Consider the following 19,884-nt stretch of genomic DNA (forward strand, 5'->3'; position numbering starts at 1 on the left):
GAAATCATCTGCAAACACTTGGAAGGTGGTAAGGTGATAGGGAATAGCCAGCATGGATTTGTAAAGAACAAATCATGTCAAACCAATCTGATAGCTTTCTTTGATAGGATAACGAGTCCTGTGGATAAGGGAGAAGCAGTGGATGTGGTATACCTAGACTTTAGTAAGGCATTTGATACGGTCTCACATGATATCCTTATCGATAAACTAGGCAAATATAATTTAGACTGGGCTACTATAAGGTGGGTGCATAACTGGCTGGATAACCATACTCAGAGAGTAGTTATTAATGGCTCCCAATCCTGCTGGAAAGGTATAACAAGTGGGGTTCCGCAGGGGTCTGTTTTGGGACTGGCTCTGTTCAATATCTTCATCAACGACTTAGATGTTGGCATAGAAAGTACGCTTATTAAGTTTGCAGGCGATACCAAACTGGGAGGGATTGCAACTGTTTTGGAGGACAGGGTCAAAATTCAATTCAAAATGATCTGGACAAATTGGAGAAATGGTCTGAGGTAAACAGGATGAAGTTCAATAAAGACAAATGCAAAGTGCTCCACTTAGGAAGGAACAATCAGTTTCACACATACAGAATGGGAAGAGCAGCAAAGAATCCTGTGGCACCTTATAGACTAACAGACATTTTGGAGCATGAGCTTTCGTGGGTGAATACCCACTTCATCAGATGCATGCAGTGGAAATTTCCAGGGGCAGGTATATATATGCAGGCAAGCTAGAGATAATGAGATCAGGGAGGATGAGGCCCTGTTCTAGCAGTTGAGGTGTGAAAACCAAGGGAGGAGAAACTGTTAAAACTGTAATTGGCAAGCCATTCACAGTCTTTGTTTAATCCTGAGCTGATTGTGTCAAATTTGCAGATGAACTGAAGCTCAGCAGTTTCTCTTTGAAGTCTGGTCCTGAAGTTTTTTTGCTGCAGGATGGCCACCTTAAGGTCCGCTATAGTGTGGCCAGGGAGGTTGAAGTGTTCTCCTACAGGTTTTTGTATATTGCCATTCCTAATATCTGATTTGTGTCCATTTATCCTTTTCCGTAGAGACTGTCCAGTTTGGCCGATGTACATAGCAGAGGGGCATTGCTGGCATATGATGGCGTATATTACATTGGTGGATGTGCAGGTGAATGAACCGGTGATGGTGTGGCTGATCTGATTAGGTCCTGTGATGGTGTTGCTGGTGTAGATATGTGGGCAGAGTTGGCATCGAGGTTTGTTCCAGGGATTGGTTCCTGAGCTAGAGTTACTATGGTGCGGTGGGCAGTTACTGGTGAGAATATGTTTCAGGTTGGCAGGTTGCCTGTGGGCGAGGACTGGCCTGCCACCCAAGGCCTGTGAAAGTGTGGGACCATTGTCCAGGATGGTTTGTAGATCCCTGATGACGCGTTGGAGAGGTTTTAGCTGGGGACTGTATGTGATGACCAGTGGAGTCCTGTTGGTTTCTTTCTTGGGTTTGTCTTGCAGTAGGAGGCTTCTGGGTACATGTCTGGCTCTGTTGATCTGTTTCCTTATTTCCTCGTGCGGGTATTGTAGTTTTGAGAATGCTTGGTGGAGATTCTGTAGGTGTTGGTCTCTGTCTGAGGGGTTAGAGCAGATGCGGTTGTACCCAGTGCTTGGCTGTAGACAATGGATCGTGTGATGTGCCCGGGATGGAAGCTGGAGACATGAAGGTAGGCACAGCGGTCGGTAGGTTTTCGGTATAGGGTGGTGTTAATGTGACCATCACTTATTTGCACCGTGGTGTCTAGGAAGTGGACCTCCCATGTAGATTGGCCCAGGCTGAGGTTGATGGTGGGGTGGAAGCTGTTGAAATGATGGTGGAATTTTTCCAGAGTCTCCTTCCCATGGGTCCAGATGATGAAGATGTCATCAATGTAGCATAGGTAGAGAAGGGGCATGAGTGGACGAGAGCTGGGGAAGCGTTGTTCCAGGTCGGCCATAAAAATATTGGCCTATTGTGGGGCCATGTGGGTGCCCATAGTGGTGCCACTGATCTGGAGATACATATTGTCATCAAATTTGAAATAGTTGTGTGTGAGGATAAAGGCACAGAGCTCAGCAGCCAGTTGTGCTGTGGCATCATCAGTGATAATGTTCCTGACAGCTTGTATTCCATCTGTGTGTGGGATGTTCGTGTAGAGAGCCTCTACATCCATGGTGGCTAGGATGGTGTTTTCTGGACGGTCACCAATGCATTGTAGTTTCCTCAGGAAATCAGTGGTGTCACGGAGATAGCTGGGAGTGCTGGTGGCATAGGGTCTGAGTAGAGAGTCCACATATCCAGACAGTCCTTCAGTGCCAGTGCCCGAGATGATGGGGCGTCCAGGATTTCCGGGTTTGTGGATCTTGGGTAGTAGATAGAATAACCCTGGTCGGGGCTCTAAGGGTATGTTGTTTTGTTCCGGTGTTAGTGTAGGGAGTGTCCTGAGTAGATGGGAAGAGACTGTCTAGGAAGGAGTATGGCAGAAAGAGATCTAGGGGTCATAGTGGACCACAAGCTAAATATGAGTCAACAGTGTGATACTGTTGCAAAAAAATCAAAAGTGACTCTGGGATGCATTAACAGGTGTGTTGTAAACATGACACGAGAAGTCATTCTTCCGCTCTACTCTGCGCTGGTTAGGCCTCAGCTGGAGTATTGTGTCCAGTTCTGGGCACCGCATTTCAAGAAAGATGTGGAGAAATTGGAGAGGGTCCAGAGAAGAGCAACAAGAATGATTAAAGGTCTTGAGAACATGACCTATGAAGGAAGGCTGAAAGAACTGGGTTTGTTTAGTTTGGAAAAGAGAAGACTGAGAGGGGACAAGATAGCAGTTTTCAGGTGGATCTAAATGCGGAAGAGGCCTGGAATTACTTTAAGTTGCAGCTGCAGAAACTGTCGGAAGCCTGCATCCCAAGAAAGGGGAAAAAAAACATAAGCAGGAGTTGTAGACCAAGCTGGATGAGCAAGCATCTCAGAGAGGTGATTAAGAAAAAGCAGAAAGCCTACAAGGAGTGGAAGAAGGGTGGGATTAGCAAGGAAAGCTATCTTAGTGAGATCAGAACATGTAGGGATAAAGTGAGAAAGGCTAAAAGCCAAGTAGAGTTGAACCTTGCAAAGGGAATTAAAACCAACAGTAAAAGGTTCTATAGCCATATAAATAAGAAGAAAACGAAGAAAGAAGAAGTGGGACCGCTACACACTGAGGATGGAAAGGAGGTTAAGGATAACCTAGGCATGGCCCAATATCTAAATAAGTACTTGGCCTCAGTCTTTAATAAGGCTAATGGGGAGCTTAGGGGTAATGGAAGGATGACAAATGGGAATGAGGATATGGAGATGGATATTACCACATCTGAGGTAGAAGCCATACTTGAACAGCTCAATGGAACAAAATCGGAGGGCCCGGACAATCTTCATCTGAGAATATTAAAGGAACTGGCGCATGAAATTGCAAGCCCGTTAGCGAGAATTTTTAATGAATCAGTAAACTCAGGGGTTGTACCGTACGACTGGAGAATTGCTAACATAGTTCCTATCTTTAAGAAAGGGAGAAAGAGTGATCCGAGTAACTATAGGCCTGTTAGTTTGACATCTGTAGTATGTAAGGTCTTGGAAAAAATTTTGAAGGAGAAAGTAGTTAAGGACATTGAGGTCAATGGTAATTGGGACAAAGTACAACATGGTTTTACTAAAGGTAGATCATGCCAAACCAACCTGATCTCCTTCTTTGAGAAGGTGACAGACTATTTAGACAAAGGAAATGCGGTAGACCTAATTTACCTCGATTTCAGTAAGGCATTTGACACGGTTCCACATGCGGAATTATTAGTCAAATTGGAAAAGATGGGGATCAATATGAGAATTGAAAGATGGATAAGGAACTGGTTAAAGGGGAGACTACAACGGGTCGTACTGAAGGGTGAACTGTCAGGCTGGAAGGAGGTTACTAGTGGAGTTCCTCAAGGATAGGTTCTGGAACCAATCTTATTTAACCTTTTTATTACTGACCTTGGCACAAAAAGCGGAAATGTGCTAATAAAGTTCGCAGACGACACGAAGCTGGGGGGTATTGCTAACATGGAGAAGGCCTGGGATATCATACAGGAAGATCTGGACGACCTTGTAAACTGGAGTAATAGTAATAGGATGAAATTTAATAATGAAAAGTGCAAGGTCATGCACTTAGGGATTAATAATAAGAACTTTAGATATAGATTAGGGATGCATCAGTTGGAAGCAACAGAGGAGGAGAAGGACCTTGGGGTATTGGTAGATCACAGGATGACTATGAGCCGCCAATGTGATATGGCCATTAAAAAAGCTAATGCAGTTTTAGGATGCATCAGGCGAGGTATTTCCAGCAAAGATAAGGAGGTGTTAGTACCGTTATATAAGGTGCTGATGAGACCCCACCTGGAATACTGTGTGCAGTTCTGGTCTCCCATGTTTAAGAAGGATGAATTCAAACTGGAACAGGTTCAGAGACGGGCTACTAGGATGATCCGAGGAATGGAAAACCTGTCATATGAAAGGAGACTCAAAGAGCGTGGCTTGTTCAGTCTAGCCAAAAGAAGGCTGAGGGGGGATATGCTTGCTCTTTATAAATATACCAGAGGGATTAATATTAGGGAGGGAGAGGAATTATTTAAGCTTAGTACCAATGTAGATACAAGAACGAATGGGTATAAACTGGACACTAGGAAGTTTAGACTTGAAATTAGACAAAGGTTTCTAACCATTAGAGGAGTGAAGTTCTGGAACAGCCTTCCAAGGGGAGTAGTGGGGGCAAAAGACATATCTGGCTTTAAGATTAAGCTTGATAAGTTTATGGAAGGGATGGTATGATGGGAGAGCCTAATTTTGGCAATTGATCTTTGATTATTGTCAGATAAGTATGCCCAGTGATTGGTGATGGGATGTTGGATGGGATGGGATCTAAGTTACTGCAGAGAATTCTTTCCTGAGTGCTGGCTGGTGAGTCTTTCCCACATGCTCAGGGTTTAGCTGATCGCCATATTTGGGGTCGGGAAGGAATTTTCCTCCAGGGCAGATTGGCAGAGGCCCTGGAGGTTTTTCACCTTCCTCTGCAGCGTGGGGCATGGGTCACTTGCTGGTGGATTCTCTGCAGCTTGAGGTCTTCAAACCACAATTTGAAGACTTCAATAACTCAGGCATAGGTTAGGGGTTTGTTATAGAAGTGGATGGGTAGGGTTCTGTGGCCTGCTTTGTGTAGGGGGTCAGACTAGATGATCACATTGGTCCCTTCTGACCCTAGAATCTATGAATCTATGTATCTAAAAGGGTGTCATCAGGAGGAGGGAGAAAACTTGTTCACCTTAGCCTCTAATGATAGAACAAGAAGCAATGGGCTTAAACTGCAGCAAGGGAGATATAGGTTGGACGTTAGGAAAAAGTTCCTAACTGTCAGGATAGTTAAACACTGGAATAAATTGCCTAGGGAGGTTGTGGAATCTCCATCTGTGGAGATATTTAAGAATAGGTTAGATAAATGTCTATCAGGGATGGTCTAGACAGTATTTGGTCCTGCCATGAGGGCAGGGGACTGGACTCGATGACCTCTCGAGGTCCCTTCCAGTCCTAGAGTCTATGAGTCTATGAGTCATTTAACTTGCTCAAAGTACTGTGGAGTTTTCTGCCCCAGAAAATGTGAGAGATTATAAGATTTGAAGTGGGAACACCTAAGCCACAGTAGAGAGGATTCTAAATAGTGGGCCCTATAGTAGTTCTTAAAAGGTAGACATCTTAAGAGGTAAAGGCTGGTGGTAACTCCCAGGAAGGCCAGGGATATAAGGAATAAGCTTGAGGGAGCTTTTGAAGGAGAGGAAGATAAGAAGGTCCATAAGAGGTGATTGTAGTGGGTGGAAGGACATATGTTAGGGAATAAAAAACTGAATGGGAGAGAAAAACAAACATTCTGAAGTTTCTGTGGCAGTTTGGATACACATATGAACATTTGGATATTTATCTGAACTGCCAAACCTGTGATGGACCCTGATCAATATTTTGAACTCCTCTTCTAAGAAATGAAAAGATAATGCACTAGTCCCCCAGTCCTTCCTAGAGAAAGCAACTACTACATTTTTAATGAAAATAATGCTAAAATCTTACCTGCAGAAAATTGACTTGAGCTCATGTTTTCCAAACAGTTTTATACTGTTGTTTGAGAATTTAGCACCACTCCACAGCCTTAAGTGGCATCCGAACAACAGTTTGACCATAGAACTGTCAGAATGTAATATTGCATCTAATAAAATCTAATAGTTAAATAAAGTTTAAAAAGGCAAACATTCTTTTCATAGGGGGCAGTCGAGTGATACTTCAACATGATATTTCTGATGCAAGATACAAATATCTTGCTAAGTATATTTATTTGCAGTCTGGGTGTTTTCTTCCCAGCTCAGTAAATTATTATGCTTAGTTAGGTTTGTTTTACTTAAAATTATAATATCTATAAATAAAAAAGTATTAAACTTTGTTTCCTAATTTGGTTCCAGCAGAGGTTATACCGTAGTTCTCTTACATAAAATGTAACTATGTTGGATTGGATTGGTTCACAGAGTTGCCAAAATGATCAAAGACTAAATCAAGTAAAATGTTTTCAGTTTCTTCATTACAACAAGGTGACTTTGAGCACTTTTATTCTGTTGTATGCACCGAACATTCTTTGTTTTCTTTTCAGTCCTGCCCCTACCCTCCCTTTCTTGATTCACTCAGCAATCTTGAAGCATGAAATAAAGTGTAGGCCAAACTGAAACCAATCAAGTAACACCAGGGGTGAATCTAGTCTTGTGTGTTTCATTCTTTGCTCATTCTACAATATTTCATTTCACCCAGCAGAAGAAAGTAAATCTGAAAGGCTGGGGAGGTTTTCTGAAAAGGTCACATAACATCTTTGTAATTTTTTCCTTAAATTAAAGACAGTACTAGAGCGGTTTCTGACCTTGAATTTTAGGCATTCAGAAAAAATAAAAATAAAAACAGAAACCAGTACTGCATCTTAAGTCCTTTTGAAAGCAAAATTTCATTCTGATAATGAAGGGAGCTGAACGGGGTGGCAGTGGGAGGGAGTGTTCCTGAGCAGTTCATTTAACCTGCTTAGACTGTATTTCCATTCATTGATGCCACCAATAAAACATTTCATAGAATATTTGCCAACAATGCTTTATTTGTTCATTATCAAAGAGATCCATCAAAAAGTGCCCAATTGACAGATATTATTTAAGAAATCATCTTAATTATTTTTGATAGTCACAGTTTCTGTCATTAGTAGGGCAAACTGACAAATTATCAATGACATATTTATGCCACCATTGGCATACCCTGGCAGCCAAGATGTGGGATCAACATACTTGAGTGACAATATATATAGAATATACTTGTTTGCCATCTAGTTATTTACACTGGATGCTGCATAAATTACATAATTTTTCATAAACATTGCTATTATTTTAGTTTTAAGCAGGAAAAGCCATGGGTGTGCACTATTTTGTAGATTGGTTCTCATATATATTTCCATTGCTTCTAAACGGTAAGTACATCACTACTAATCGCATTTCCCCTGACTTGGAATCCCTACACTTTAGAGACAAGTCTTGTTCACTTTTTTTCAAAAATGTGATCCTCAAAAGGGAGAGAATACTTATAAATGAAGCTCAACAGACCATAACAGACAATGTAATTTCCACAGCCTCCTATATGAAGAGATCTGATATATGGATGTCTTGAAGTGTCTTTTCAGCCACTACATCTTTATTATGCATTTGGTATTCCTGCAACTGCTAAAGTTTCAGACTCTTGGGGATACAACAAACACTTCTCAGTGAAGTGATTGTGGATTAATTTATGCACTACCAACTGTCCAAGTTGTTTGGTATAACAACAGGAATGTTGCTTGTACCTTTGACCTTACTGAGGATCACTTGCTAAATTTATTATAAAACAGAGAGTGCACACTGTTATATTTAAATATAGTGGTCCAAATTCCCAACTGGTGTAAATGAGTGCAATTCTAGTTAAGTCAATGGAGCTGCAGCCATTGGTGTGTGCCGTAAATACTGCATATTGCAATAGACTGGTTAAGCTAGATTTCAAAAAACTTAAATAATGCCTACATTGTATCAAAAGGTTAAACTGAGATATAGGGGGCCAGATCCTCAGCTGGTCTAAATTGGTGTAGCTTTATTGATGTCAGCAGGGGTATGCTAATGTACATCAGCTGAAGATGTGCCCTAGAATTTTCAGTGGTTTCTTAACAGAATACAGACAAGGCTTCATACGATGAGAAAGTCACGTCTTACAATACATATTACACATGTGAATAAACTATGCTATGATGTCTGACAGCTAAATAAAGTGCAAAAAGGGTGGGTGTATATTCCATGTTTGTATTCTACTACATGCTGTGATTATACCCTCTCTTCTAAACATTGTGCTGTGTTTGATAGCCAAACAGCACTCACTAACATATTTACTCAGTATCCCTTCTCTACAGTGAAAAAAATCATTACATTTTTTAACAAACCTGGAAGCTAAAATCCACCTTCTATCAAGACAACTGTAACTCAAAAAGCCCAGTAACAAACAGACTGTATTACCATATGTTTCATTCAAAAAGCAAGATCTTAGACTCTTCCCTGCTTTATATTAGCTGTGGTGAGCTATGAGATTCTTCCTTTACATTAGGTTTGCTGGTACTTTCAAATGTTCTTTTAGCTTGGATATGTCAACTTGGCTCCTGAGACCAACTCAAAGTCTGCTATTCGTTAACTGAGGGAAAAGACCAACAGAAAGTTCTTGGAGCCTCTTATTAGACCCACAGTTTGTAGACAGATTGCTAGAGATCTAGCACCAGATTTTGTCTAATCCTATGAAGATGTGCAAAGCTGAAAAAGGACACAAGGAATTTTCTTCTCATCTATGTATTTGCACAGCAGCCAATCACACTGTAGCCAAGGAGCACTGAAATTTCACCAATGGCCTGATCCAAAGTCCACCGAAGTCAAAGGAAAGGCGTTGTAAGGGCCCGTAAGCTAGTCTCCCCTTTGAGAGTGCCAGTTTCCCCACAGGGGACTGTGACAGATGTACAGACTCCACACAGATGAGAAAGGTGCCAGAGAAGCCCTGGTGGTAGGACTACCCCTACCCTGCCAACCACATATGATAGGGAGGAGTTCTTTAAAAGGGAGGAAGCTGTAGTTGGCAGGAATGACTCCTGAAGCAGCAAAGGAAACTCTTAGTCAGACCCTTACCCCAACCCTGAGAAGAGTACAGTGGACTCGCAGGATAAGATGGACAGGCTGAGTCTGACTCAGCAGCTTAGTGGTTAGACTCCCTACCACCACCACGTTGCAGGGGCCAAAGGGACGGAGTATCCTCACATGCCTTGGGGTTTGTGACTTTCATTTTGACCCCACATCTGAAGAGACTTAAGGCCCACAAAGGGCAGAGCCTCCCATTGCAAATAGTAAGGAAGTGAGGTCTGTTCTGGGACCACCTAGTGTAGATAACTGGTTATGGTTAGGTTCTCCCACCCTCTGAGGGAGGAATCACCAAAGACTCTGTTACAGGGACCAGTGATCTGCCTTTTCCTTCACAGCTCCCAGAAGAGTTGACTAAGCAGAGAGGGAAGCACACATTGCATGCTCCAGCTGCAGTGTACATTTCTGTCAGAATCAGCAGGCTGACAATCTTGTTGAGTCTGACAGAATTCCTCCTGGAACTCAGAGTGACATACACCTCTCTCCATACACCTCTGTCACAGGGCTGTGCCTTTAAGGCACAATTTAGCCCATACTGCAGAGTACAAGCATCCCAACCCTTCAATCTACATTTTAATAGTTGTTACTATCCCAATAATTATAAGTGCAAAAACTAGTAAGCCAGGTCCTCAATTGGCATAAATTTGCCTGGCTCACCAACTGAAGATTTGGCGTAGGCTCCTCTTCTGTGGTTACGGCACAATTAAGAAGACAACAGAAACTTCACTATGAGTGTGAAGTTTTCAGCATTGTGTTTTATTCTCATAATGTAACAGACAGGGATAGCCATACTGAACAGGAACTGCTCCCCGTCCAGGGTGACTCAGCAATGTCTGTCCTCAGTAGGAAAGGGAGGTGAAGGGATGGAGGGAAGAGGCAGTGAGGAAGGAAGGGGGTGGAATAGGGCAGGGGAGAGGGGAATGTGGGAGTGAGGTAGGGGGATGGAGAAGAAAAGGGGATAGGGCAACCATGGAAGAAGCAGGATCTCAGCATGCAGCATCCCCTTGGCAGCAGCTGGGGCTTGTCCATTAAGCAGGCACATTGAACCCTCACCCTGACATGCCATACAGCCCCACACCTGGACCCCTTTGATGAGCCCCCCACACTCAGAGCCCCACCCCATGGAGCCCAAACCAGCTGCAGCTGGACCTCTACCCCATCAAACGCTGCTCCCCCAGACCTGAACCCTTCCACTGAGCCCTGCACACCCAGACCAACCCCTCCACTGAGTCCCATCTCCCCACACCCAGACCCCCCTGTTGAGCCTCAACCACCTTAATCTGGATCTCCTGCAGAGTCCCATTGCCCTTGCACCCAGAACCTCCCAATGGTTCCCTGTGCATCCAGATCTCCTGCTAAGCTGCCCACACCCAGATTGCCCCGCACAGAAACCTCTCACCTCACACCTCGATCCCCCCACACTAAGCCCCTCCACATTTGGATCCTGCTGGGCCTAGCCTGCCCACCCACACCTGGTTCACCTGGCACAGAGGGGAAGGGCCCCAGGGTGTTTCTGGGGCAGGCCCAGCCCTTAAACTGTGTCAGGATCAGGTGTAGCCTCACTGTACTGGGCTTCAGGATGATCTCCCACCTTAATGCAGCCAGTGGCCTGTGCTCCCCATTGCCATACTGGAGCCACATTTATTTATTGACAAATAAAATTTGCAGAATCTTGCAGCATTTTAAAATATTGTGTGCATAATTTTTATTGTTTGGAATTTTTTTGTTGTACAATTCCCTGAGGAGTAGCAAAGGGGTGTTGAATAAGACTATACAGGTGGTAACCTGTAGGACATAGGATTAGTGAGGCTAGACTCAGAACTGGAATACTCTATCCATTTCTGGTGTCTAGACTTTTAAAAGGATGTAGACAAATTGGAAAGGGTCCAGAAAAGGGGCTGCAAGAATGATTCAATGTTTCAAAAACCTGCTTTACAGCGAAAGACTAAAAGGAGCTCAATCTTTTTAGTTTACCAAGAGAAGTTTAAGAGATGACTCAAATCACAGACTAGAAGTACTTACATGGGGAGAAGATTTCTCATATTAAAGGGCTCTCTTTAGTTTATCAGAAAAAAAGCATAAAAAGATCTAATGTCTAGACGTTGAAGATAAACAAATTTAACTTAGAAATAAGGAGCAATTTTTTAATAATGAGGGTAATTAACCACTGGAGCAATCTATCTAGGGATATAGTAGATTCTTCATCACTGGAAGTCTTTAAATTGTGACTTTCTTTTTCTTAAAGTTATGCTGTATCTCAACCAGAAGTTATGGATTTGATACAGGAATTAGACAGTTCTATGGTCTGTGTTATGCAGGAGGTCAGATTAGATGGTCATAATGGTCCCTTCTGGCCTTAAGATCTTTGAATGCTTATCAGATTGCAAGTAATGCAAATACTTTAACATCACTGCCCATCAATCCTAAATCAAATGCTATCTGGTACATTAGTGCAACTGCTATCATTTTTAAAGAAAATTTCTGATTTCTAACAGTGTTTATTTAAATACCTTGGTAATATATAAAGCAAATCTGGCAAAAAATAAAAGCACAAAACGGACCATCAACTTTAACAAGAAAAATAGTGGAGATATTATTGTTATTCCCATGAAAAGTGCAAAATTGCAAAATATTTGAGAACATGCTTTTTGCTCTAAAGCTTTTTGCCAATGACTACTAGCTGAAGCATAATATCACTGTATATGTGAAAGAAAATTATCCTGTATAGCACAGTGAGCAGAGTTAGACGGTCCAGAGAGCTTATCTGCCAAATGTTATCCAGACCAGTACCAGCATTGCAGCTCACTGGCTTCAAACTATATATCCATCAAATTTAGCCCTAACAAATTGCCTGTGAAACCAATCATAACTATGATTAACATGTTAGCTTGTTTAAAATTGTACAAATAATATTTTGTGCAAAGAAATTTCAGCCTAGTGTTTCTTGCAAACTCTTTACGCTATGTGTTCATTTGAGAGATCAATATTCATTTTTCCTATTTGATTTACTTTACTGGGCACCTAAGTCATATGATGTTATTTGTATTCCCTGATTGGATAACCTAACTTCTATTAAAAAAAATAAAAAAATAAAGCAGTGCCTGGAAAATTTATTTGGACTTTGATACTTCAGAGAGAGGGTGGAGCACATTTGTGGGAACAAAGGGGGAAGAGATTGAGATAAAGAGAAGAGTAAATCAGATCTAAAGAATTTTAGGACATTTTGAGTTTTTTAATTTCTCTCTTTTTTTTTTAGAAGAAAACATTATTTTTGTCTAAATATCTGACCCTAGTTTTAAAATACATAGGTTCTGTCCTAACTGAAAGAGATACTGTGGCATACATTTAATGTTCTGAACAATCAATATTCTCTTTTTGTATTTTCACCAATTGTACATGCATGCACATGAACTGCCATGTCGAGATTTTCTGTTTTGTGGAAAATGTCATGATATTGACAGTTTTGCTATTACAAAATGGAATGAAAACAAAAAAAAATTGAAATCTTCTCTGAAATAAAGTTCCCGAATAAAATCATCTTGGTTTGATCAAAATATTTGATCTTTTTAATGAAATTTCATTTGAATTTCACCCTTTATTTTATATTATATACAATTTTAAAAAGTGAAATGAAAATTTGTTTTGAAATGGTAAAACAAAATATTCTACTCACATAAGCTGAAAACCTTATTGGAATGCTCAGGTCCTTTTAACAAATCAGCATTTTCTGATAAAAAAAGCTTCCATTGGAAAATCTGAGACCAGCTCTGCTAATTGCCTCAATGCCTGGGCTCTGGTATGATTGGGTTGAGGAACTGCTGTGCTAAAAGGCCTATATTATATGCAATATTTATTATTATATGCATAAATCCTACAGTGGAACAACATTATGAAGGTTGCAGAGTCAATGACTTAAAGTTAGGGAATGATGAAATTAAGTTTTGCCGGTACTCATAACGTGGCCAGGTTTCAGCATATTTTCACAGAGCAAGAAAAAGATACATCCCTGACACAAAGGCCTCACCCTGTCAAACTTCAAGTGCTTTCTCCAAGGCATGGGGGAGCTAGAATTTCCCCCCAAAAGGTCGCCAGATCTTTTTAGCATGTGTCAAACAATGTATTTTAACATGGATCCATTCTTGGAAACTTCTGAGTTGAAAAATCTGAGTTGGAAAATCTTAATTTTCCAAAAATTATTCAGCTTGAGACAGCATGTAAAATATCCAACCCCAAATAGTTAGAGTTTGGCAAAGTTATAAGCAACTAAAAGCAAGTCTTATAATGGGAAGTGCCAGGCAATATTTAATAATTAGCATTGCTACCAGGCCTTCCTATAGTATCTTCCAAATCCATAAACTGAATTCACTGGTCTCCCATGTTCTATTATTATTCACCAAACTTGCCATGCTAAACAGTGTAGTAGTTCTTTGTGCATGTTCAGTCCTAGTTTCAAATACCATCATTTGCATGAAGAAAAGCAATTCCTTAAATATTGGTGCAATCAACACACACTGCATAAATATTTGGAGAACAGTGAACAAAATAGCATGCACTAATGACTGGAAAACATCTGTTGCTAAAGCTATTCCACATGGTAGTCTCATATAGTGATATAAAATTAAATGGGAATTTATTGTGAAACTCTGGATCTTTCATTTGTTAATGTTATCCGGTACACTAGTCCATCATTCAGTTTCATGAATGGTTTTCCTGATTTGGATGCATCCATCTGATATATTTCCAAGACCTAGACAATCATTACATTATTACTACATGAGCAATAGGTTTCATCTGGTTTACTGGTTGATTTATCTGGTGCAGTTTTTTTTTCTAAATGATATACTTTCTGTACAGCATTCACATTATCCAGCCTTCTAAGTTCTTCTGCTTTTTTACTATTTTAGAGCACATGGCTGTTTGAAAAAATTAAGAGTAGCACTTTTCTTCGCTTTCAAGATAACCTGCATGCCATGAACTATCCATACAATACACAGTTTGTAAGATATGGTATTTGAGAGCAAATTTTCAAGGTTACTTTTCTTAAATACAGATTTAACTTTCTGCCAATTTATATAGAAAAATGACACCCACTTTCTGTCTAACAGGGCCAATCCTAACCCCTTAGTCTGCCGACAATGGCAATTTTACAACCACTAGTATTCCCACAACTATTTGATCTCCAAATATTTTAGCTTGATATCTGGGTATCAATGTGGCAATTCTTCAAAACTTAGTCTATAGTGTGCTCTACTTAATAATAGAGAGATTATCTCCTGGATCACCTCAAGAAGGTATGGACCACATTCATGACAGCATAACTTCCCTGTGACAACTACAGCAATCTTACATAGAAAAGTAATATTAGGAAAGTTTGATTTAAATTGTCTGCAGCTCAAAGTGTTTTGAAAAAAGTTACTCACAACTGTCTATTTTTGCTCTTCCTGTGGTCTCTGCCTGTTTTGTTTCAACTGTAAGAAAGAGAAGCATGATCTGCCAGCAAGTCCTCTGTGGACTGGCTCAGAAAGTACACTTTGTGAATCTATGCCTTAAACCTTTTCTTACTGTTTGTTTTCACGTGGCAAATAATACTGATACACCTATGTCCAATTCAAATCAAGAACTGGGTCTCTTTCAGCTTCATTCATAGTTTCCATATGTGATTCTATACTAAATTAAGGGCCAGATCCTCAGCTGGTGGACACCAGTTTAGCTTCACTGAAGTCCAAGATACAATAATAATTGTAATTTCAACTTCAATGTGAACTGTTTATATAGCTCTGGAGCAGTTCACACCAAACATTTTACAGTGTTGATAATATATTTACATTAATAAGGTAAAGCACAACAAGAAGGTTCTAGAAATTTGTTGAAGCAATTGAGGGTGTTTGAGGAGGAGGAAGAGATGAGGAACTAACTAACCTTTCCTAGTTTGCTAGATTCTCAATTATAGGCCAAAATCAAGTTGTTTCCACCAGCCCCTGTGAACAGGAAAGCAATTTTTGTTGTGGTTCCCCTCCACAGGTAATAGAGAGCACCCCAGCACGAAACAGAGCACTTAATCTATGACACCACACAGATGGGAGTTAAGGCTGAGTAGAAGCTTGGTCTAGCACCACAGAGATTCACCGATCCACCCTCTATATAGCAGAGGATACAGGGGAAGCCAGTGTTCTTGGCCAGATAAGAAAGCCTCCTCTAAAGGAGGAAGTCAAAATCAATTCCTAAGGAGGAAAGCTGAGTCTGTGTATTTTAGCAAGTAGTTCTGACTCACATAAAAATTAAACCATGTTTTTAAAATTCCTAATGCTCCTTATAGGGCTACTTGCTGATCATTAGCCTAGGACAAACTAAAAGGCCAGAGCAGCTTGCAACTAGTCCTCCAAAGGAAGGTAAACTCCATCTCCACAGCCACCACTAGCATGTGCAAAGACTACTCTAACTGTACCCCCCGGATGTTATGATGAGGCCTGCACAATATGTTCTGATAAATGATCAGTGGAGGGAGCTCGTAAATGAAGTATTTTTCAGAGAATGAAGAACAAAAAGTAGTGGTGCAATAAAACTAAGTAGTCTTTTTGTGGTTCAGGTGCTCTGCTTACTTCATTACTCCTGGGAAAACTGAAAAGCTCTTAAAAATAGAAAGTGAGCAATCTCCTCTTCGTTCTAGCTGTGATACTCTACATAAATTCTTTATAATTGAACAGAGTAATTCATTTATAATTCATTGTATACATCATTCATTTATAATGTAACATTTACTTCACCACACCAGTTTCATATTATAAATTGGTCTCAGATTAAAAGTCCACTTTTAAATTGTCTTGTGTAAAACTAATAAGATCTATGGCACTCCTTTATCAAAGGAATTTGCTGGGGTTTTCCACATAGGCCCATTTCATACCCTGTGTAATGGTCTCCTTTTTTTGTTGTCATTATCTCTACAGCTGGCAGATAAAATGGTGCAGCTTAAAGGAGTTTAAGTCCAAAATCAATGGTAAGTATTCAGCACTGCATTTTTCTCTCCTAAACAGGCAGACCAGGGTTTATAATCAGCAGCACCTTTCTCTTTTTATCTTTCAAGCTCTGCCCCAAGATCCATGTTCTTTAAATAAACACCAAGCACTTGTATTAAAAATAAGACATAATAAAATCATTCTGCGATTGCTATGGGTTTTGTCTTTCATGCCCAGAGCTGGAGAATTGTGTGGGAAGTGATCCATTGTCCTCTGAGCTTTAGAATTCTCCATCTCCCTAGAAATGTTACAGCAGAAATACTCTTTACATACATAGATACTAATAATGTACGTGTATTCCCACATGACCAAATTCACACTTACATATTTGGGTAGGCTTCACCCCACTGGTCCTAAGCTGCTCCTCTCCCTACACCCTTTGTAACATTTCTTTCTGTCATGTAGAGCTCACAAACATCTCTGCTGGAGCCCAGCTGGCAAGCAACTGGGTGATGAGTGATCGGGGTACCTCTTCCCCACCACATCCCTCATGTCCTCTTATGCAGTGTACTCAGAGGAACATCAGGGCACAGCATTGCATTCTGCAGCTCTTCCAAATGTCCCAAAACCTCCAGCTGTTCTCTTCCATCCCCAAAGGTTTCTCCACTGAGATTACGGTAGTCCCTCTGCACTAAAGAGATTAAGGGATCAGGATGCAGAGGCATGATAAACAGGGTCTGACTACAGAGCTGCTGTGGAGCTTTTCCATGCCAACATCCATGCACCCTGACCATCCAGGGAACAGTACTGAGCTCCCTTGCCTAGGGATGAGAAGCCTGAGCACTCTGCCTCTCCAATACATACAATGAAGATTTACAACATAGAATTAAGATACCAGTAATGAAAAAAACTGATCTTTCCCCCTATTTTAAGTGCTTATACAGTCTACATTGTCTGTCTGATCTTGTTATCCATGGAATATAAATAGCAGCAAATGACAGAAAGACAGTTAAATGGCAAAAGCAACTGGGACATGGTGGCATGTCCACTTTCTTCTTGCAGGCTTTTGCTTGAGTGGTGTGAGTACTATTTGGATGAGAAATTTATTTGGGGGAGAAGGTCTCTTCTGTTTAAAGATGCAGAAGGTGTGTTTCCTTCTGGATTTTGTGCATATGCCCAGGTATTTTCTGAGTGGCTGCATTTTATACTTGACTGAGGAAACTACTTAATTTGATAAATAAACTATCTGCTGGTGCACATAAGAGGCATCATTTAAGGGGTACTGCAGAGTCAAAGCAAGTGTCACCATTCCTGGGTATATTTTTACAGGGACTGGCAGGTTAAGAGAACACATTATTATTAGAGATAGACTTACCAGTATTTTATTGTTTACTCAGCAGTCCCTCATACATTATAGTGGGCCTGTATGTGTGTTACATATTCCATAGTACAGTGTACTATACAGTGGGTCAGAGCCTGCAGGCCTTCCTCAGATAGAACTCCCACTGAAGTATTATTTAGTTTGCCAGATCTTTAGAACAAGGACATAGGATGGAATGTTTCCCTGAATCAGTGTAGAGTTCCAACAACAGTTGGGGAACAGGTTGGAGCAGTTTGTTCCCTGCTAATCCTTGGAATGCTGAGCTATCTTAACATGTGCATGAATGCCCATAGCTCTTATGGGTTTTGTGGCAGAGGAGGAGTTGTAAGCATACGACCGCCATGACCACATCTTCTATTCCAGAATGTATCTCACCCTCCCTGAGATGCCCATGGGGAGATGGGGCTATTCCCTGGGGAGATGCCCATAGGCTTAGAGTCATAGACTTTAAGGTCAGAAGGGACCATTATGATCATCTAGTCTGATCTCCTGCACAATGCAGGCCACAGAATCTCACCCACCCATTCCCTCAACAAACCCCTAACCTATGTCTGAGCCACTGAAGTCCTCAAATCATGGTTTACCATCTTCCACTTCTTGTAGGCTTTCTGCTTTTTCTTAATCACCACTCTGAGATGCTTGCTCATACAGATTGGTCTACAACTCCTACCTATGATTTTTTTCCCCTTTCTTGGGATACAGGCTTCTGATAGTTTCTGCAACTTTGACTTGAAGTAATTCCAGGCCTCCCCCAACCCCTGCCTTCAGATCCACAAGTTCTTCAGTTCTATCCACTTCCCTAACTAACTTCCTTAATTTTTTTAAGTTAGTCCTTTTGAAATCAAAAACCCTAGTCACAGATCAACTTTTTTTTATCCTTCCATTTAGTTTAAACTGAATTAGCTCATGATCGCTTGAACCAAGGTTGTCCCCTACAACTATTTCTTCTATGAGCTCTTCACTACACACCAAAAACAAATCTAAAATGGCATCCCCTCTTGTTGCTTCAGCAACTACTTGTAAAGAAATCCATCAGCTATCACATCCAGGAAAATCTGTGCCCTATTATTATTACTAGCACTTGTCCTCCAGTCTATATATGGGAAGTTAAAATCTCCCATGATCAAACAATTCCCATTAGTATTTACTTCATTAAAACATTAAAGAGGTCTCTATCCATATTCAAATCAGATCCCGGAGGTCTGTAGCACACCCCAAGCACTATCCTAGGGGAGGCTCTAGTAGTTTTCTTCCCCAATGTGATTTTTGCCCAGACAGACTCTGTCTTATCCGTTCCATCACTTCTTATTTCTTTACAGTCTATCTCATCATTGACATACAATGTGACTCCATCACCTTTGCCTTTATTTCTGTCTTTCCTAAACAGCATATATCCTTCAATACCTGTACTCCAGTCATGACTACTATTCCACCAGGTTTCTGTTATCCCTATAATATCTGGTTTCACTTCCTGCACCTGTAACTCTAGTTCCTCCATTTTGTTACCTAGGCTCCTCGCATTCATGTACAAACATCTTAATTTTTGCTGTTTGGCTTCACTCATGTTGTTTACCCGATTAGGCACAGGAATTCTACCACCAGTATCACCTTTTAGACTGGTATATACACTACCCTTCCTCCTTATGTCCATTCTCATACCCATGGCTGTATCCTTTCTTACTTTGTTTTCTTCCCTCCCAATGTTAAAATCGAGCACGGAGATTACCTGGACATCTCCCAACCATCTCCCCCCAACATCTCCCCTCTAGTGGGAAAGGTTTTCTGTGCTGGGGTGATTCCTGGGGGCGGGAGGGCGGGGCAGTTGTTTGGCAGCCACTCTATCCTGGCTGGTTCACAGTGACTTCAGGACAGCCACAAACAGGCCAACTCTTTCTATGGTCTTACATGTCTTATACTGATAGAGCTGTGTAAGAAATAAATAAGCAATAACGATGACTGCAAACTCAGGCTTCATTCGGAGTCAATATCAAAAAGATCTGAAGTGGCTAAGCATGCAAAGTTTCTTTTCAAACCACATCTGAACACTTCCAACTTCTTAAGTCTGCAAAATAGGGCTAGAAAATCACAAGACCAGGTATTTCCAGGTTCCAATTGGCCTGAAATATTACAACAACAAGCTTTCTCATTGAATTGCAAGTCAACCACTTCATTGACATACCTAGATCTGATCAGTTACTAAAGTAAATGGGAGAATTCAGACTTTTTAAAAAAAATAGAACAGCATGTAGCTTGCTTTTCAAACAAACCACCACCTA

The sequence above is a fragment of the Gopherus flavomarginatus genome, chromosome 3 (genome assembly GCF_025201925.1).
Source record: "Gopherus flavomarginatus isolate rGopFla2 chromosome 3, rGopFla2.mat.asm, whole genome shotgun sequence".
Lineage (NCBI taxonomy): Eukaryota > Metazoa > Chordata > Testudines > Testudinidae > Gopherus > Gopherus flavomarginatus.